The 23118-nt window shown below is 33.1% G+C and overlaps 1 protein-coding gene across 9 annotated transcripts in view; it reads left to right on the forward strand.

Moving 5' to 3' along the window:
- The first annotated feature begins 1786 nt into the window (after positions 1-1786).
- The window catches only part of LOC114326081 (rho GTPase-activating protein 21-B), an 811276-nt gene continuing 789944 nt past the window's right edge, over positions 1787-23118 (forward strand). For all 9 annotated transcript variants that reach the window (XM_028274292.2, XM_028274294.2, XM_028274293.2 and 6 more), the window contains exon 1: positions 1787-1965. The gene's annotated coding sequence lies outside the window, so the exon portion shown is untranslated. The remainder of the gene's footprint in view (positions 1966-23118) is intronic.

Below are 23118 nucleotides of genomic sequence, written 5' to 3' on the forward strand. Positions count from 1 at the left end.
TAAATTTTAGACAATGTTGCCGCATTTAATGATTAGTTTCAAATATTTCCCTTAAAAAATGATTCAAAGTGAAAGCAATAATAATTAATTACTGAATTTAAGGATTTTTAATAGACGGTACTAATATCACACAAATCTGAAAAAGTCGAAGTGTGTCAATGGATTTTTTTTACTAAACAGTAGCTAACCGATGCACAAGTAGTATATCAAAAAGCGCTTACTTAGTGAAAAAATATACAGGGTGTCCCGAGAAGATTCGTCATAAATTATACCACAGATTTTGGGGTCAAAAATAGGTTGACTGAACCTCACTTACCTATATACAACAGTGCACACAAAAAAAGTTACAGCCCTTTAAAGTTACAAAATGAAAATCTATTTTTTTTCATATAATATCGAAAACTCTTATAGAGATTTCTTATTGAAAATGGACATGTGGTATTCTTATGGCAGGAATATCTTAAAAAAAACAACAGGGAAATTTGTACACCTCATAAAAATTTTATGGCGGTTTTGTTCCCATAAACCCCCCAAACTTTTGTGTACGTTCCAATTAAATTATTATTGTGGTACCATTAGTTAAACACAAGTAATTATATGTACAGTATTTAAAACTTTTTTTGCCTGTTAGCATTTTTTTTGACAGGCCCGTTTTTATCGAGATGCGACTTCTTTTTTAATATGCTTACATAAAAATTTTGTGGGGGTTTTGTTCCTTTAATCCCCCCAAATGTTTGTGTACGTTCCAATTAAACTATTACTACGGTACCATTGGTTAAACACAGTGTTTTTAAAACTTTTTTGCCTCTTAGTATTTTTGCAATAAGACACGTATTATCGAGATGTGGCTTATTTTTTAATATGGTTCAGTATACCTAAAAATGTAAATTATAAAAAAATTTTCATATAGTCTGTTCGCTAAACTCAGACGCAACTTTCTAGATATTTTAGTCGGTAATTTTGCCAATTTTAGTAAAATTGGCAAAAAATAATTACTAAATAGTTAATAATAACTAAATAGTTACTAATTATGCCAATTTTTGCAAAATTGGCTAAAAACAAAAAAAATATCGACTAAAATATCTAGCCAGTTGCGTCTGAGTTTAGCGAACCGACTATATTATTACCAGGTCTCTACAATCGTACTTAACCATACAATCATATACAAAAAATATAATGGTGGATTTGACAACAATTAAAAATAGATATCTCGATAAAAACTGGCTTTTCGAAAAAATACTAGGAGGCAAAAAAGTTTTAAAAATATTGTATTTAACTAATGGTACCATAATAATAATTTAATTGGAACGTACAGAAAAGTTCGGGGGGGGGGGGGGAGGTTTAAGAGAACAAAAGTCCCATAAAATTTTTATGGGGGGCACAAATTTCACTATAATTTTTTTTAAGATCTTCCTGTCATAAGAATGCCACATGTCCATTTTCAATAAAAAAAATATCTAATAATTTTCGATATATTGGAAAAAATTGATTTTAATTTTGTAACTTCAAAAGGGCTGTAACTTTTTAGGCTGTAACTGAGGTAAGTTAGGTTCAATCAACCTATGTTTGACCCCAGAATCGGTGGTATAATTTATAACCAATTTATAACCTAGAAAAAATATACATAAAATATTATTACCATTTCAGTTAAAGAACTAAATTTAATTCCAATTTGTCGAAATATTTTAAATTTCCATTTACCTTTTTTTTTATTACCTTACACTTTCAGGAACTTTCACTAAGTCTGGCGACGTTGCAATCCCATTCGTAAATAGTCAGTCGCCATCTTCAATTCTTCGTGTACAGATCAGTTGCAAGTGAGACAGAAAGAGTTGTATATTTAGATGTGGATTTGTACTGAGTGTCGTTTATTTTAAGTGCAGTGATTCGTGTGATTTGTGGCGAAAATTTCAGGAAAATGGAAGCGTTGTTAATTGGTTCCCTGCTGTAGCTCAACTTTACTTGGTGAGTTAAACAGTTGTTTGAATTTATCTGTTAATCTTACTGTATTGTCAGATTACCTGTTAATACTGTGTAGCAAAAGTTACCTATTTGTATTATCAATATATTTTTATTAAGTTCTCTAAGAATAATTCTGGAAAATTAAGTCTCTTGGTTATATTTTCTTTTGTTTTGACTTGTGTTGGCCTAGGCAGCACATCTCATCTTTCAGTTAAATAAATATTAACCTCTACAGTTGGTGACTTATTATCCAAGAATTTAAAATAACAATTTTATTCTTTGTGACAGCATATTACTCAATAGTTGTATTTTAAATAGGTTACCACCTATCGTCTATCCTCAAAATACATTTTTTATCTATTTCATGTCCTTCCTGATTGAAAGGTTCAATATTTACTTTTTGTAAACTGATAAAATAGATGACTGTGATGGATAAGCTGATATCAAAGTTTATAACCTCATTCCAGTCTTTACCAGTATATTATACATAATACATACAGTACATAACAAGAATATCAGGTATTATGTGTATAAGGTACTGTACAGTAGGAAAAATGAAAGAATACCCATGAACGAACATATAAAACACACTGTATTTTTGTGTCACCGTGTCACACAAAATCACAGTGTCACACAAAAAATTGGCCAGCGCAAGTACATGTAATAATTACATGTACTTGCGCCGGGCAATTTTCTTTGTGACAGGGTGACAAGGAAATACAGCGTGTTTTATATGTTCGTTCATGGGTATTCTTTCATTTTTCCGACTGTATGTATATTGGAATCACCATGTATTTCAAACCAGTATATTTATTTCTTATGAAAAAAATTTTGAAAATAAACATACCCATACAACAAACGAAGATATGCCTTATGTGGGGTTAAAGGTTATTGCTTATTTGGAGCAAGAAATGAGACATAGCTGCAGAGGTAAGCAACTGCGTAACCAAGATGGTCCCAAGGGGGAGGGGCGGTTACAACTACTGGAGGGTCTCTAGGGGTATGTTACTAAGCATATAGAGCTCAAAGAACATCCCAATGGGAGAGGTTATAACCCCCAAACCCTCCCCGACCCTGGTTACACCACTGGTGGTAAGCAAAGCTGTGCAGGGCGCTGTGTTGTCAATAACCTATGTTATGTATCAGGAATTAGGAGAGAGAAAAATAGACCAAGACAAATTTGCCAAAAAGTAACAACCATTTACCACAATCTTTTCATTGTACAAGCAACTATAAGAGACCCAACAATTTCCTACCTGCAGCTCGAAAGGCAGCTTTTGGAAGTTACAGGTATACGATTTTCAGGTGAAATGATAAGAAAAATAGTTCATGGGTTTCCGAGCTATCCAGGCAGCACAAGATTGATTGCTTAACTTGGTGTCTTCAACACCAACACTAGAATGTTATAAATTGTGACAAAATGTGTACTGCCTGTGCTAGGGTATCAGGTGCCCACCTGCAAAGTAGCATAGGTGCCCTTCGGTTTTTTAAAATTAGTATTTTGTGTAACAGCAGCAGAAAAAAAGCTCTTTATGGCGCCCGCCTGCAGTGCATCCCTTGCAAGCCCGTTATCGCTGGCCCTGAAAATGTGTACTAGGGTACTTAGAGGACTAGGAATAGAAGAAATAACAGAAACTGCCAGATCTTTTTCTTGACCTCTTGACTGGCTTTACAACTCAGGATGAGTTGTCTCTGAATCCACAATAGCTCTCCATCTTCTACGATTATACATTGTATCTACGCCAATCCTAGATAAACTGCCAGATCTGTTCACAGATATTAAGGAGACAGTTTGAATTTATCTGATAATCTTAAGAACTGTATTGTCTGATTACTTACCTGTAATACAGTGTAGTTACCTATTTGCATTATCAATATATTTTTATTAAGTTCACTAAGAATAATTCTCAGAAATTAAGTCTCTTGGTCATATTTTCTTTTGTTTTGTTTTTTTTTTTGGCCTAGGCAGTACCTCTCCTTTGTCAGTTAAATAAATACTAACCTATACAGTTGGTGACTTATCATCCAAGAATTTAAAATACAGTCGAACCCGCTTATTAGAATACCTGTTATAGGAATATCCCGGTTTAAGGAATAGAAATTTGAGGTCCCGAAACCTCTCTAGTAGCCATTAATGATGGGTTATTAGAATATCCCGGTTATAAGAATATTTTTGCTTGGCACGAAGGCTATTCCAGTAAGCGGGTTCGAGTGTAATAATTTTGTCCTCTGTGGTAGCGTATTACTCAATAGTTGAACTATAACTTAGGATACCATCTATCCTCTATCCTCAAAATACATTTTTATCTATATTAAGTCCTTCCTTCCTTCCTGATGTCCTTCCTGAATGAAAGGTTCAATATTTACTTTTTTAACCTGATAAACTAGGTACTAGGTGACTGTGATGGATAAGCTGAGATATCAATGTTTATAACCTCATTTTAGTCCTTCTCACTTTTAGAGTATACATAAACAACAACAAATTGAAATATCAGGTATTTTCATTTTCAGTATATTATACTTACTTACTGTAAGTATGTATCACAAGCAAATTTATATTATGGAATCATCATGTATTTCAAAAACTTGTTATTATTTTAACTTTTAAGGATTATTTGTGGCTCTCAATAAATGTACCTGAATTACTTTTAATTTTTGTGTTTCAAAATGTCTTAAATTACTGACAACAAATATAAAAGAATAAGTGTAATAGCAGGACTTAGACAAGAAGACCCCTTATCACCATTGCTATTCAATTTGGCCTTAGAATATGTAATAAAGTAAAATATCATCTGAGTTGACAGGACGATTTGGGAATCGAGGATCAAAATCAAAACTATTGTTGGTCTTAGCTGATGATCTAGGTGCAGTCGCTCATTCTACAAGAGTCATGAGAGAGGTGTATTTACAACTCAAGGACGAAACAGGTAATCTGGGTCTTCGACAAAATGAAGAGAAGATGAAGTACATGTTAGTAACCAAAAATACAAGACCGAGAGTTAGGCAGAACATAACTATTAATGACCACAACTTCGAAGTAGTAAGAGTTTAAATATGTAGCGGCGGCAACTACAGATGCCAACCTCATATAAAAAGAGGTCTGAGCATGTATAGCTGCGTGGAATAGAGCATTATTATACTCCCTATCATCATTATTAAGATCTAAGCTGCTAAAAAGACAATATAAATTAAGACTGAATCTACATTCAGTATTTGAAAGGAAAGTTCTGAGAATGATATTTGGCCCCCAAGGAGATGAATTGATAGGAGAGTAGAAAAGGCGACGTAATGCTAAATTGGTGACTGTGTAGTGTATGGTACTGAAAACATCGTCAAACATAATATAAAAGCTAAGATAAGATGGGCAGGTCATGTGGTAAGGTCAGAGGAACACAGAGTGTTAAAGACAGTGTTTTTTGAGAGACGGTAGAAGATCAGTAAACTGTTCCAGAAAAAGATGGAACGATAATGACAAATCTAAGTATCCTGAAATAGTAAAGGCTACTTGTAGAATTATTTACATATTTGAAACAACGATGTCAACAATTTTATTTCACTTTAAAATTTGTGAAATCCAAAAACTGAGAGAAAAATTTAATACCTTTTTTTACGCTTTTTAAATAATTGTTTAGTTGCGGCTCGCGAAAAATTTCAAATTTTGAAAAATGGCTCTGATTATCAAGGAGCTTGGCCACCCCTGGTATAGACTATTCTCTTTAGTTGTAAATTGAATGAAAATAAATAAACTTGTCTTATGTGCCTTATGTGGGGTTAACAGTTGTGCAAAGGGGAAAGATTATTGGTCTTATGGAGCAAGGAATGTCTGAGAGAGACAACTGCAGTGGTTGGGCATAGCTGCATAGGCTGTTGTGTAAAGTCGTTAAGTTTTTCAGTTTAAGCGACAAGAAAAAGAGCCAAAGGACTAGATATATCAGTAGACAGTTATGGGTTCCTGAGTTATCCAGGCAACACAAAATTGATCGCCTGAATGGGTGTCTTCAACATCAAAACTAGAACATTGGAAATTGTCAAAATGTGCAATTTTCAGATGAAAACAAGATTTATGTAAAAACAGCTCCTAGGTATGTTGATTTTAGGTACTATCAGTATTATGCATGAAAATTTAGTTTTTATGCATGACAATGCACCTCCACATACCAGCAGAGTGACTACCGACTTCCTTGAAGAAGAAGATATCACTGTTGTGGAGTGGCCTGCTTTCTCACCGACCTTAACCATAACCATAAGAGCATTTGTGGTATATTCTTAACCAATTCGCTACCAAGGGGGTATTTTAGTTTCGTCCTCACAGACAAGAGCTTTTTAAATTGCCATTGTTGAAATTGAAATTCTTAATTGAAATAGAAATCCTACTAACAATATTTAAATATGAATTTGCTTAATTAAATGTAACATACAATACACAATACATGCAATATATAACACATACAGATTTATTAAAAATTATGTTTTATCCAGGTAAAATATATGTTTTCAGTATTTTTTAAAAAATTTGAACTCTCACTGCATTTTTAACACTGGGCGGAAGATGGTTAAATTCATTTTGAATGTCAAAATCTTCAATATTTCTCGTGGTATATGAATGAACTCAATGTAACATATTCATTAAAATATGCAGGCAACATTCCTTTTTTTAATTTAAAAATGAAAACCATAGTAAGGTAGTAAAGCCTTTGTTGAACTGAAAACCAACCTAAATTAGAGTAAGTACATCATCTCAATTGGTGTGTAGCGATTGCATCGAAGAATTGTTCTCATACCTCTGTTATACAAAATTTGCAATGATTGAATTGATCCTTTATCACCTAAATATAAAACACTTGAACAGTAGTCAAAATGGGGCTGAATTATACTTCTAAATACAGTGATCCTAGAAAATAATGATAGATCTTTGCTAATTCTATTAAAGAAAAATAATTTTTTTTAGATATTTTCTTGCAAATATATTGAAAATGAGGTTTCAGAGAGAGTGTGTTATCCAATATAAATCCAAGATATTTAATTTCATTGACCCATTCGATGCATTCATTATTAACTTTTAGTTTCAAATTTTCCATATTTATATTATTTAATTTATATCGACTAGAGACTATCATTGACTTTGTTTTACTGGTATTAAAGACTTGTTTACACGGGTAGAGTTTTGAGGAGAGTAGAGTAGCGAGGAGAGTAGACTCTACTCACTACTCTACCAAAAATGGCTTGATACCGTTCACACGAGGAGAGTACAAGTGTAGTACTGATGCTAGTATAGTGTTAAATTCTTAATTTTTTGCTTGAGCTTGTTTACTCCAAAGCCCCCATTTGCCATTCTTTCGACGATTTCATCCTCCGCAGCTTGCCTCATACTTTTATTTCTGTAGTGTACACTACCTAAATTCCATAAACACTAGTATTCGCCATACAGCTCTACAGGTTCATCTTCGGTGAACTTCATTTTCACTCTTTACACAAAACACAATTCCAGCCGGAATGACAGCGTCCCTATGTACTCTCCTACCTACTCTACTCTACCAGAATTGAGCGTGTTCCATGGGTAGAGTGCGCAGGCGAGTGGACATTTTAGCGGTGGTAATGGTAGTAGAGTAAGTTACTTTGCCACATGTTGCTAGTCACTCTACTTTACCACCTACTATACACTCTACTTGCTACTCTACTGTGCTGAGCGTTTTTACGGGTCGAGTTACTCTACTCTATCAAGTACTTGCATCATTACTCTACCCGTGTAAACAAGTCTTTAGTTTTAACTTGTTAGCATCCAAAAATATCTCAATTCTTTTTAACAACCACTGCATCCTTCTAACAACCTCCACAATATCATCACCACTGCACAGTGGCGGCTCATACCACTTTAAGAAGGTAGTGCCAGAATTCGGATAGCCGCCAAAATTTTTACTGACGGGTTCACTATATTGTCAAAAAAGTTATAAAACAAAAATTAAAAAAGAAAATAGGCGCTGATATTTTTACCTTATGTGTCTTATGTACTTATATTTATCTGAGGTGCCAAGAAATTGTTCAAAATTTATCAAGCAGTTCCGTAAATTCATTAACAATAAAAAACTCTCAACTTACAACCATTATTTACTGCTAATATTACTTAGCTTATATTACGATTTAGTCTCTATTAACAAAATTATAAAAATAATACTATTTCATTATTTACACACATGCATAAAGTTGTGTTAATACCAATGAACTGTCAACACGAATGGAATGGCCCCATCCCATTCAAACAGTGAAGCGAGATTGCGGCCAACATACAAGTGAGAGGTCCTAGAGAGAGACAGAGCTTGTCAGGGAAAATTTGACTTCTTCATTGGTTGGATATTATCATAATGACCAGAGTTGCCAGATGTGATTTTATAAATCCCCCACCTAGAAACTGAAATTCCCTCAAATTGAAGCTCAAACCCCTTAAATTTAAATTTTTGCCGCATTTTAATAAATTAGTAGTCAAATGTAGAGAACAGTAAACCAAAATTATACTACTTATCAACAGAAGGCCCTGGAAATAATTCATAGGTCCTATCGTCTTCGATTATATGAGAGTATAATTATACAGTTCTACGTATATACGCAAATTTATTTTACCATGACCCTTTAAAATATCTCATAATTGTCCCTCCCCAACCATTTCTGCTTAGAAAAATTCCTCTAGACGCTTTCAAATTACTCAAAAATTATGGAAAGATACCCCAAGCTGGCAACGCTGACTAGCACTATAAATTTTTTGTTTACGAAAGATGGCCACTATCTTCCCTCCTTCCCTGACTAGCGCTATCTCATCCTGGCGTCACTAAATTCACTTCTTGCCCATTCCATGGGTGTTGACAGTTCATTGGTTAATACCACTTTTAAAGTTTAAGATACATCCTTCTTGTTTTTTTTTTTGGTTGCAAAGTTTTCAATGAAATCCAGATTATCCAGACTTATCCAGATTATCAATGACTTTATTATTAAAATTATCAATACCATTTACAAAATGCTTTTCTGCAGATAACATACCTAAGTTGTTCTTCTTTCATTGTATTTTTAACTAATGTTTTAATTCGTTTTAACATCGAAAAACAGCGTTCTGCTTCAGATATTGATATAGGAATGGTAATTAAAATGCTTAAAAGTTTAATAGTTTCTTCCAATGTGCTTTTTAAACCTTCCTCATTTAATAAAACTCCTAGCGGAACAGCCCCAGAGGTAGTACTTAATTCGTCTCACTAATACAGTACTTCTAATTCAGTTTTAAACCGAGTTTTGTTTAAAAATTAAAATTGTATCCATGTTTCATTAAAAAATGATTCGGGGAACCGACGCTTGTAAGCAGAAAACTTCTCTGACATAAATAAATTGGAAGCAACTACATGTCATGAGACGGTAGACCTTTGAAAGATCTGGAACTTCAAATAATATGAACCTTTAAGTCGTTGTCTAATTCGGCGCTAAAATTGACCAGTTCCTTAAATATGCCTCTATTTTGTGAATTTTTTTTGTCGTGACCTCTTTAAGCTAACTCAAAAGCTCCACAAAACCTTATCAAAGGACATCGCACACATCTTATGGAAAATATAATGTCACTCAAATTCAATAAAATTTATACGAATAGATTCGTTTTAAATTAACGGTCAAATCTTATCATTACGCCAACTCTTAATTATGATTAATTACGGCGCAAATTGCAATTAAAGTTTATCGAAATCACATTTTTGGAGTCAGTAAAAGTGTCACTATTGCTCTGGGTGCTATTCAAAAGGAGCTTAAACCCCGCTGGGCCTAAGCGGATTAGTGAAACTAATCCGCTGATTTATGGAGTACCGACAATTTGGGTATTTTAAAACATTTTTTTCTCTCTCTAACTTATGTACCTACCCATTTGATTTCAGATTTATTTATATCAATTTCTGCTCTTATTATTGAAAATATAGAGTTGACGCAATGATAAGATTTGACCGTTAATTTAAAACGTATCTATTCGTATAAATTTTATTGAATTTGAGTGACATTATATTTTCCATAAGATGTGTGCGATGTCCTTTGTAAAGCAAAACCACCAAAAGAGTTTTTTAAGATAATAATCTGATTCATTGTCAATTAATAAATTAAACTTAAGAAATAATCAAAATATTATTTATACTACACCCACCACGATCATGATGCACTAAAAGTTTAATAATAATATTATAAATACAAAAACTTTAACAGAAAATAGACATAACAAAAGCGACAAGCCAGCACTTAAAGAAACTCAAAATACATAAATAGATACCCTTGTGGGCTTTGTGCCCGGCACGAGATTCTCATTTTTAAGGTATACTAAATAGTCCAATATCGCTCTTTCTCTGTCACTTATATAGGATGCTCGTAAACCTTTCTCTTTTCAGCCGTGCCAGTACCAATTTTGGCTCAAGATTCTCCAACCGAATAATCTCCGCTGTAAGTGGCAGCGATTGTACTACGCGCACAGTTGCCAGATTTTATATAATTTATGAAGATAAAAAGAAATACACACAATAAATTAACCGGCATTAAAAGATTTTAAAAATAAAAAATATGCTTCTGCATAGTTAGGAAGGTAATGCTATGGCTCTGTGGCACTACCTCACAGGCCACCACTGCCACTGCATACAATTAATGCGTCATCTGCAAAAAGACTAATAAATTCCAGACCCTCAACATAATTTACATCATTGATGAAAATAATAAATAATAATGCTGCAAGTACACTGCCTTGTGGTACACCAAAACAATTAGGTAGTTCTGTTGATTTACTTTGGCCTAACTGCACATAATGAGTTCTTTTTTTGAGATGTGCAATGCGCTCCCTGGTGCACGGGTGAGAGGCTAGTCTATTTGAAAAATCGATGTGGCTCATAAATGTGTCGTTTGGTAGGAAACGTGTTAAAAGAAAAGTTAGAGCTTGCCGGGATAATATACAAAACACTGCACTGCTAGTACAAGTTGATCTACTACAAACCTACCACAAAAAGGTGTTGATAATTTGATTAGGAGCATGTTCGCACAAATTAAAGCTTGCATAAGGGCAACATAACACTGACTACTAAAAAAACATAAGTACTTAAATAAAAGAAATTTTAAACATTATTACTTAGTTTTACCCTGAAATTTTTTATGCTATTGACTTTAGTTCATGTTTACTTCAAGACTTTGGACGATGGAGAGTCACCGAAATCAAAGGTAATAGCTGATTTTTACCTTCAGTGACTGCACTATACAAAAGAAATTGTAATTTAATGATCGACATGCGCGTATTTTGCGAGCTCATAAATTATTAAATGATATGTAGTCGCAAAATAATTAATTTGATTCATTTTAAGTACAATTCTCTCTTAAGCCGGGAAGATGGGTAGGTTTTCTTGCGTAGGGGTTGTAGCTCATTAATCGAAATGCGCGTGTTTTAAGAGGTTATTCTTAGAATTTATACACTAGACGAATTATATCCGCGGTACGATATATATTAATTTTTCTCAGCATTTTTCTCTTAAACCGGCAGTGGTCGATATATGAGATTTTCTCTCATGCGTGACCACTCGCGTACAAACCTACCTAGCAACCAATGCCGGGTTAAGTTGAATCAATTAAAGGGTTGTTTTGGGGTGAAGGGGATGAGCTCAAAAATATAAACTATATCATTTCAAAAGCTCATAAATAGCTCGTGATTCTGCCAATCGATTCAATATCCCTATTTTTAAGTAGTGGGGGGCTGACTCAGCCCCCCTGGCTCTGGTCAGGAGGCTAAATTATTAAATTCCTGCGCAGTGAAATTTGTAATTTGTGGGGAAAGCTCATAAATAGCTCGTAAATCAGCGCTATTTGTTTTTTAATTTCTGCAAGTGAGGGGGACAGCTCAACAGGGCTATGGAATTAATAATTAGCATAATCATCTAATACTTTGTCTTCAATGAAGATGCTAAATAAAAGTTTCCAGGAATAAGTTGTTTATAGCACTGCATTGGATATTCTCTCTACTATTATTACTTTCTTTTTCAGTAATTACGTATGTAGTTAATAACATACCAATACATTCTGGTATATAACTTTTTTACAAAACACATCTAAGTATGTATGTATCTCTTAACTAATTATCTGTCAATTCCTTTTGTACTAGCTACATAGGATATAATTACAGCATTCAGTGAGCAATGTGTGTTCATTAACCATTAAAACTAGAGGGATATAAGCACATGATAAACAATTTTTTCCAGTGTGAATGAATTCAGAAAAGGAAGAAAACAAAACTTAAAGAGCATAAGATTTCAAAGTTAACACATTCACTGCCACATTGGTCCTATTGGACCAATACTGATGGTATTGGTTATATATCATTAAAATGTATCTATTTGATCACATATATGTTAAACTATAGAGTCCAAAGAAGTTTTATGGGGAATTTTAGATCTAGATTTGTATAGAAAAAAAATGGTGCAACTTTTAATTTTAAGAACATATATACTAAGGATTTCCACAGTTTTCACTGTATTCCTTCACTCAGCCGTTCTCTCCAGCTCTTTTTGTCTTGCCCGTCCCCTTCCTGTAGATTTCTTCTCTTCATTGCTTCGTCTACTTCATCTCTGAAGGATCTTCGGGGTCTGCCTCTCTTCCTTTTTCCTATCGGGCTCCATTCTGTTATTCGGTTTATCCACCGATTTTGGTCTGCTCTTCTGACATGTCCGTACCAGGTTAATTTCTTCTATTCGATGTAGTCTATTATGTCTGAGTTCACTCCCATTCTTCTCTTAATCTCTATGTTATTTATTCTATCTCTCCTTGTTACTCTGCAGCTTCTCCTTAGGAATTCCATCTCTGTCGCTCTTATTTTATTTTTGGTTTTCTTATTTATTGTCCAATTTTCACACCCATAAGTGAGGATACTTATTTTCATGGTATTATATATTCTTCTTTTAGTTTTTATGCTGATGTTCTTATCCCACAGTATCGGGTTCAATTTTCGTATGCAGTCTCTTGTTTGTCCTAGTCTATTTTTTATATCTTCCTCAGTTGTTCCTTTGTTTGATATTATAAAACCTAAATACTTGTACTTATCTGTTCCTCTGATTTGTTTACCTTCGTCTAGTTCCAGTTGTTTTATTTCTGTATTCTCCGTTGTTAGGTATTCAGTTTTCTTTAGGTTTATTTCCATCCCATTCTTTGTATATTCCATTTTAAGAACAACGTGGTTTAATTTTTTTTATTTTTATTTCTAAATTTACCTAAAATTCAGAATAAACTTCATTTTCGTTTTTAGCACCATAAAAAACATAAAGTAAGAACAAAATTAGCCATTCACCACCCATGATCAGTAGGTATTAGGTATCTCGAAAAATTAGCGTTATTTTGGGGATTTATAACGTCGATGTTAAAAGTTGCACCATTTGTTTTCTATAAAATATTTTGATCTAAAACTTTCCAGAAAACTTCTTTGTTTTAACAAGAATGTATCTAATTAAAAATCTAAATTTCAAATTTTGTCAGTCAACTTTGCGATTAAACTTTGCAATTCACGAATCTACACCTTGTAATTTAAAAAATTCATAACTTTTACTAGAATAAGACTAAAAGCTTGAAACAGATACCATTGTCTTCAGAAAAGTGGGCAATGTACATATACTGTATAAACTTTAGAAAAAAATATTAAAATGGACCAGTTGTAGCGAGTTAAACGCAAAAAAATGTGATTTCATGTTTTTTTTATTTCTGGGTAAAATTGCGATTTTGACAATATTCCCCCACCTAAAATTTAAAATAAATTTCATTTTCGTTATCAACACCGTCGAAAACATAATATAAGACCAAAATTAGCCATTTACCACCCATGGTCAGTATCTCGAAAAATAAGCGTTATTTTGGGGATTTCTAATGTCGATATTAAAAGTTGCACTATTTTTTTTCAAAACATTTTGATCTAAAACTTTACAGGAAACTTTATTTGTAAGTACTCTGTATTTTAAGCGCAAATTAAGCGTTTTTTAGGGGGTGAGCTGCTGGTCTAGACATAGTTCCTCATGTTGTTTTGAAGCTATTTTCTTGTGGCATTTTTATAATAAATTACTTTTAATGGGAAATAAGCCACAATTTTACCAAAAAAAAGATTTTATTAACGTCAAATCTTCAAAATCGTCAAAATACAAAATACTACTTTTTTAGAGTAGTATTTTGTATTTTGACAACGAACCCCGATTTGGGCTTCGAAACGTTAATAAAATCATTTTTTTGGTAAAATTGTGGCTTATATCCCATTAAAAGTAATTTATTATAGTTCCTCATTTTCCCCCTTAACACATTGGATGCCGCGCCGTAATCTGGGATTTTCACTGCACGCCAATCGCTTACAGAGGTGAAGAGCATAGTTTACTTTACGAAAACATCACCGGCGCTAGACAAGGGCAAAGTATGATGTTAATAATAATATTGTATGGCTTTTTTGCCGGGGAGATCCTTTCGGACAGTTCCGGCGCCATTTACATCTTTAACCCTGTTTCAAGTAACTAGTGCCGATGTACACTAGCCCAGGGGGGCCGACGGCTTTACGTGCTCTCCGAGGCACGGTGAGACGGCTCGTGTCATTATTGAAAATGAAAATGGTTTGTCTTTGGCAGGGCTCGAACCCACGTGCACTGGCGTATGAGGCCAGCGATTATGCCGTTACTCCACGGCCGCTCAGTATGACGTTAATTAACGGGCACTGAATGGGTTAAACCAAAAACCTAAAAACATACAGTCCACACAAGTCTGAAATTTTATATTAAGTAATAATTTCATATATTATGTACATGCCTCTATTGTTCAATGAGTATATAATTAAAAAGATAAAAAAGATCAAGGCAGGTTTTGTTTATATTTGATTCAGAGTTGGACCACCATCTCCATATAGCTATTTCAGCATCCTTATGCCTCATCGGTGAAGCTCAGAAGTCTCAACTCAAGAGTATATAATTATTTATTCAGTACTAGAGTTTAACCTTACATAATATAATTAAAACAAGTAAATTAAAATAATTTGCAGTCTAAACAGTTTTTTGTTGCTGCTGAAAAAATTGTTTAAATGGAGCTGCCACCTTTATGCTCTAGTGTTTTCAATTGTAATCTTGAATAAATAAAACCGTCACACAGATATAATACTCCAGGGAAATAAGGTTTTTGTCGGGACACTTGAGCAGCCAGGTTGCAAATGGTTTTTTGGGTACTATATACCTAATACATTATACATACAAAAATGCCCGTCACAGTTCGGACGAGAATTTTAGTTATTAACAAATAAGGGTCAAAAATGGCAGTTTTTTCGTTTAAATCGCTACAGGTAAAAATAGGATAATTAAATATCTTATTTATAGTATTCTTCTTTTAGTAGATGAGCCAATGTTTAAAATGGCAGTTTTTTAATTTTGGTCCGATAATTTGTTGCTTCGAAAATTGCAAAATAAAACTAAAATTTCGAAAATAAAAAAATTGCTATAACTTTCGCGAAAGTGACCTTACGACTTTTATATTTCACAAAAAGTTGAGTCAAAGAGTCCATATACTGCACAAAAAATTTTAAGACGATTCGTCAATTAGTTTAAATTTTATTCAATTTGTTTATCCCAAAGAGCTTTTTTTTGTAATGTTATTGTTCAGAAAATAATAATTATATAGAAATTCTGTGAAAACCACATGAAAGAACAATAGTCTTGTTTTCAAATTATCGAAGAAAATCATTAAAAAGTAATTTTTGTCACTACGAAAACATTTTACTAAAGTAGAGACATTTTTGGCTTGAAAACAATTGGAATAGCTTTGTTAATATTGACTGTAGAGTAAATTTACCTTGGAATTTTAAAAGCTGGTATTTTTACACAAATTAAAAAAAAAACTTTTCGCCTATGTTAATTACGGTTAAAGTTAGGCACTTTTATTATTTAATTCACAGTTACTTCAATATACATAAAATTCTCCTGTAACAGTGTTAGTTACCATACTACTCCGAAACGGCTTAGGTATATCCTATGGGACTGAGGATAGGTTTTAATCTATTTTTCATACCCATAAGTTATAGGGGGGTTGCCCCCTGACATTTGTTTAAATTTTTTTGGACAAAATTGTCTATCTTAATTTTATATGATGTAGGATTAAAAATACATACAACCCTTAATTTACACTTTTCCATCACCAACCCCTATTTGTTAATACCCATCTATATATTTACATCTATAAAATTCTCCTGTCACAGTGGTAGTTGTCATACTCCTCCGAGACCGCTTGACCGATTTTTATGGAATTATATATGTATATTCGGTAGGTCTTAGAATCATTCGTAATCTATTTTTCATATCCCTGAGTGATAAGGGGAACTCCCCCTAACATTTTGAAATGTTAGGTGGGGATTTACGTACATAACGTACTCTACAAGACTACGAGTACTTACAATTTAAAAAAAATTATGATCAAAATCCATCAACAAGCTCTAGAGATATTAATCGCAGCATATGTTTGAAGAATCAGTTTCATTTTTTGAGTGCACGGATTTTAATAATTCATTTCCACCGACCACAAATCGATTTCGTTAGAACGTTATTTTTAAAGCTTTATTAACAACTCTGTTGAAGTTTAAAACTTTTACACATAAACTATATACCTTCAACTTCGAAATGGCGCTAGTTGGGTTGCTTAATTGTTATAAACAAAGTAGCTGTCAATTAAATAAAAAAGTGGCTAACTTTGACTGTAATCAACGTAGGCAAAAAGTGTTTTTTGAAAATTCGTATAAAAATACCAGATTTTCAAATCACAAAGTAGTTTTAATCTAGTCAATATTAACAAAGTTATTCAAATTGTTTATGAACTAAAAATGACCCTACTGTAGTAAAATGTTTTCGGAATGATAAAAATGACTTTTTAATGGTTTTTTAAAATACTTTGAAAACATGACTTTTCTTCTTTCATGTGGTTTTCACAGAATTGCTATTACATTACTATTTTCTGAACAACAATAATGCGAAGAAAAAGCTCATTGGGATAAACAAATTGAATAAAATTTAAACTAATTGACGAATCGTCTTAAAAAATTTTGTGCATTATATGGACTGTTTGTCTCAACTTTTTGTGCAATATGAAAGTCTTAAGGTCATTTTCAAAAAAGTTATAGCAATTTTTTTATTTTCGAAATTTTAGTCTTATTTTGCAATTTCTGAAGCAACAAATGATCGAACCGAAATTAAAAAAACTGCCATTTCAAACCTTGGCTCATCTACTAAAAGAATAACAGTATAAATAAGATATTTAATTACCCTATTTTTACCCGTAGCGATTTAAACGAAAAAACTGCCATTTTTGACACTTATTTGTTAATAACTAAATTTCTCGTCCGAACTGTGACGGGAATTTTTGTATGTATAATGTATTAGGTATATAGTACCCAAAAAACTCATTTGCAACCTGGCTGCTCAAGTGTCCCGAACATGGTATATTTTTGCCTTATTTCCCTGGAGTATAAATACCTATAGGGCTGTTACCTTTATTTGCTCTAATATTGAGATAAATGCAACGGATCTAAAAAAAACTACATACCTACACATATATGGAAATTTTATTTTGTTTTGAAACAGCATTTGTCATTGTCCATTTATTTTAATTACCTGAATGCTGTGGTAAGGTAAATCTGCCAAGAAGCATTATATAAACCCATAAGTAATATACAAAAGATTATTTTATTTAAATAGAAATGTTGTTCAACAATTTCACAACTGTTTGTTTATATTCTTGAATGGATTCCATTGTTCCACCTAATATCTCCTAATCTAATGGCTGCTTTTTGCATTGTTATTAACCATCTAAAACACTTTCTTCTCACTCACCATAATATGTTTGGAACAATAGGATATCTATCTAATTTTTGTTCTGTTTGTCTTGATGATGTGTAGATTTAGCAGTGCAGATAAAAATACATTTTTTCTTTAGCACGATTTAACCTAGTTTTTCGGTAATTAGGTAAATGTTACTAGACAAAGCGTGCGTTCTCAGTGGCGTGGAAATAAAGGTGCCGTTAACGTTAAGGTTTATTAATTTTACACACTTGCACGTTGTATTTAATTTTACAATGGTAAAATCTCGCTGTAAATTAGGAATTCACGGTCAATAATTGAAACGTATTTATTTATCTAGGTCTTGTTCTCTCTAGTTTTACGAGTCCCGGTAGCCTTGTTGAAATAATAGACTTGTTAAAACCAGGAAAGGATCCAGGAAATCCCAGTAGCTACATACATATTTCCCTGCTGTGTCCCTTTTTCAAACTAGACGAGAGACGCATCCTGGCCAGAATAGACACAAATGTTGACAAGCACCTCATCCCACAACAAGGATGATTCAGACCAGGGAAATCTAGTACTGGTCAAGTACTCGCAATAACAGAACACATTGTAGAGTAAAAAATAGTTGAAAGACTGATAAGTTTGTACACACTTGAATGAATAAAGGAAATAAAAAATGTGTGTAAATAATTTATTTCTTTAGCTGAGCGCTTTCGATATAAACGTCATCATCGGAGCTAATGGTCAAATAGTAAAAAAGCACCGCTAAAACATTGAGGTGTTATCATTTGCATCTTGTGAATATAAATATGAATTTTGGTTGGAAATGCTTTGTCCTTCGTACATCCCAAAACAGTAAAAACAGAAAAAAACGGCCACATTACACGTTACACAAACACAAAACTTTTTTCATGGCATAGGTATCACCCATCCATTGTTGGCCAAGAAAAAAGTTTTGTGTTTGTGTAACGTGTAATGTGGCCGTTTTTTTCTGTTTTTACTGTTTTGGGATGTACGGAGGACAAAGCATTTCCAACCAAAATTCATATTCATATTCACAAGATGCAAATGATAACACCTCAATGTTGTAGCGGTGCTTTTTTACTATTTGACCATTAGCTCCGATGATGACGTTTATATCGAAAGCGCTCAGCTAAAGAAATAAATTATTTACACACTTTGACATACTATATTTTTTATTTCCTTTATACATTGTAGAGTGATTCGACGAAAAACTTATAGTAGGGGTAACTTTCGTAGATGTGACAGCAGCGTATGACACAGTAAGACATAAGACATTGCTCCACAAATTGTACTACACTCTCGATGATCACTATCTATTATAGGTAGGGGTGTACAGTACAGTTTATCCCAAACCCTTTTTTCAGTGCGTCATAGTTTGCCGAATTCGCTCTAACACATAAAGCTCGAAGTGACAGAAAAAAACGTACGTCCGTGGTTATAGAACTTCGAAAATTATGCATTCGTTGAAGGGTATTTCCATATTAAAGAGACTTATACTTATAGATGTATAATTGGTTGACAATTACAATACTATAAATAGATAACCAATCCATGATGCGAATAAAGATAATTTGAAACAAAAGTAATCTATCGTGACAGTATTTTCACAATATTAACGGATAAAATAACAATTGTAATTATAGGTAAGACATTTGTTAACGACGTAAATATAAACATTTTATGTCATTGGTATATTCGGACATTGTATACTGAAAATGTATTCTATATTTATTTATTTTTTCCTAAAAATATTTTAAATATTAATATTCTGACGAATATTTATATAAATAATGATATTTATATAAACATAAATATAAATATTCTGACAACTGTCAAATCTCACTAGAATGTCATGCAGTGATTGGCGACATTCTTAAAAGTCAAAATTAATGACGCACTGAAAAAAGGGTTTGGGATAAACTGTACATTCCGTACATCAAAACAGACGAGCATTGTCATGCCCGAGAGCAAAGTAAAGAGTTGGAGAGTTCAAAATAAAGGGCCCCACCGGGAAGTGTTTTAGCACCAGTGCTTTTCAGTAAGTATATACAGGGTGAGGCAGATAAAGGGCCTATTAGAAATATCTCGAGAACTAAATGAAAGAAAATCATGAAAATTGGAATACAGGGGTTTTTAGGTGTAGAGATGCATCAAGTCAAACTAGTTTGATTTTACTCAACAAACTTGACTTGACTTGAAAATCAAACTTTTTGTATAAAAAAGTTTGACTTGACTTGATTTCGATATCTTTAGGTTTGACTTGAATTCAAACATCTTCAAACAGTTTGAAAAGTTTGAATATTACGCAACGTGTTTATTTGTTCAGTGGCGGATCAACGGGGGGGGGAGTAATGGGTGGGGGGGGGGGGGGTAGGGGAAATCCCCAATCCCAACAAGGTCCAAAAAATTTTTTTTGACAAATTTCAATAAACAGAAATGTATTGGCTGATATGATATTTAAACCGCAGACAGACAAATAAAACCCAATAAGCGCGCCAGTTAGGATAATAATTATTAAGAAAGCTTATAGCGTTTTATAGTATGATACAATTGATCCAAATAATGGCATAAACCAGACATTTAAAGTGAAAGTTATCATCCAACACCAAATTGTTCTATATGGTCCACATAATGTTCAGAAAAAAGTCACACCATTTTGACCGTAGGGTTTGAAGGGAAGAGGGGGGAGAAAGCGGTAAATTCGTAGTTTTTTACGTTTTTCGTCAATATTTTTAAAATTATGCGATTTAACATGAGCAACCTTTTATACAAAAATGTTCTACATTCAATTTGAAATAAAAAAGGCCCATTGCATAATCCTTCTAAAATGAACGGTTCCAAAGTTACGGAGGTAGTATAGTATAACTGGTCAAAAAAAAGGCCTAACCCAAACATCCAAAGAAAGAGTCTTCCTCCAACACCAAATTGTTCTATATGGTCCACATATTGTGCAGTAAAAAGTTACACCATTTTGAGCGTCCGGGTTGGAGGGGAGATTGGGGAGAAATCGGTAAATTAGTATTTTTTTACGTTTTTCGTCAATATTTCTAAAACTATACTTTAGCGTAAACAATGTTCTATACAAAATTGTTCTACATAAAATTTAAAACAAAAAACATCCTATATATAATTGTTATATAATCAACACTTCCAATTTGGGCAATTGATGATGATTTTGGGTGGTGAGGTTGACGTTTCTTCGAGGGCTTATCACTAACATGCCACTGAAATAGCAAATTTTATTTACAAAACACAATCCTGTTAAAGAAAATTTCTTTAATCAGTAATAATATTATAAATTTCCCAAAAAATATAAAAAGTATCGAAAACTTCCACTTTTCACCCTCCGTAACTCTGGAACCGTTGATTTTATAACAAATATGTATAGGACCTTTTTGTTTTAAATTTTATGTAGAATCCTTTAGAAACCGCATAGTTTTAGAAATATTGACGAAAAACGTAAAAATCTCCGAATTTGCCGATTTCTTCCCCCTCTCCCCCCAAACTCGACGCTGAAAATGGTGTGTGTGACTTTTTTCTTAACATTATGTGGACCATATAGAACAATTTGCTGTTGGAGGATAACTTTCACTTTGGATGTCTGGGTTTGGGTCTAGTTATAAGTTATACCATACTATTAATGCATTATACATTAATTTTTTAAAAATTTAAACCCAACATTTGTAGCCTGTCTCCGAAAGAAATTTAAATTGTAGATAAATGTAGGTAAAACCATATAGACCTGGATCCCGCGTACCAAAAAAAAGTTGATTAATAGCAAGCTGAAAATTTGTTAATAGATTAACGGTGTCTAGTCAGACAAACTTTCATGTATGGGAACACTGGAACAGGGAAAGTTTTAATTGTGGAACAGGTTAAAAATTTGAAACGACAGACTACGTAAACGTTCCATGTATTTTGTCGGATAGAACTTCCGATTGATTAACATCCAATTGATTTGTTACCCTTTCATTAAACTCTCATGCAAAAATCAGTCTGGTGTTTATCATCAACTGGGCATTTTAATGAGTGGAACATGAAGAACATGTCAAATGACAGAAATCATGTTGGTTAGTAATAGCAGTCTGATTTTTGCATGAGAGTTTAATGAAAGGGTAACAAATCAATTGGATGTTATGTCCGACAAAATGCATGGGACGTTTTCGTAATCTGACGTTCCAAATTATTAAACTGTTCCACAATTAAAATTTCCACCGTTCCACTGTTCCCGTACATCTAAGTTTGTCCAACTAGGCACCGTTAAGCTATTAACAAATTTTCGGCTTGCTATTAATCAACTTTTTTTGGTACGCAGGATCCAGGTCTAATAACCCAATGGTTAGTTTTGAATTTTAAAGAAATACCAACAAATATACAGCAATACGTTTGTATTGTATTTTCGAGTGAACTAGCAAATTGGTATGTACCAGATGTTTTTCTAACTGGCCCTTTTTTAATAAAAGAAAGTCATAAAAATTCCAAATCATTTTATTTTGAGCTGTCCATTGAGACACATGTTACTGTGCTTGACTGCTAAATACAAATTTTAAGATTTTTTCACTTGAATACTATTTTGTCCTATTGTAACATGAGCGGAGGTGAGGGGGCAATATAATACAATCCAGGGGTTCTATGTAAAATATAAACGAAAGTTGAAAAGGTGGAAGATTGTGATTCGGTAGTTTTTTTTTATTTAAGTTAAAAAAAAACAATGTTACGTAATAGTGATGTAACGAATATTCGTATTCGCATTCGGGAATATCCGCATCTTTTTGCATATTCGCATTCGCGTTCGCATTCGCAAAATTTGTGCCAATGTTTTGCGAATATGAATATCAGAGAAGAGAAATAATAATTTGAAAATAAAGTTAGATTAATAAAATTAAAATCTATTCTCTTTCTCATCTTTTTTATTAAAAAAAGGTAACTTAACCTCGTATAATCAGATTATCAGCCTTCACGTTGTTTTATTATTTGGCATAATGTAATAAAGCTTAAAGTTCAGATTGATTTACACTAAATATCAATTAACTTCTCATTACAAATTTAGAAAACATTTCAAAAATAAAAACAAATTAAAAAACTGAGCATTCGCATCCGCATTCGCGAATGTCGTTATTAGATATTCGCATTCGTATTCGCGAATGCTCAAAAAATGACATTTGTTACATGACTATTACGTAATGCGCTGTTCGAACCATCCTACTCCCTCCCCGTGTAACGCGCCGTAACGTTTTACATACCCCCCCCCCCCAACTTGCGTTACATAATACTTGAACCTGAACGCTCCCAAAGTAGATTAAATTACACTTTG

Source organism: Diabrotica virgifera, chromosome 4, assembly GCF_917563875.1.
Source record: "Diabrotica virgifera virgifera chromosome 4, PGI_DIABVI_V3a".
Classification (NCBI taxonomy): Eukaryota; Metazoa; Arthropoda; class Insecta; order Coleoptera; family Chrysomelidae; genus Diabrotica; species Diabrotica virgifera.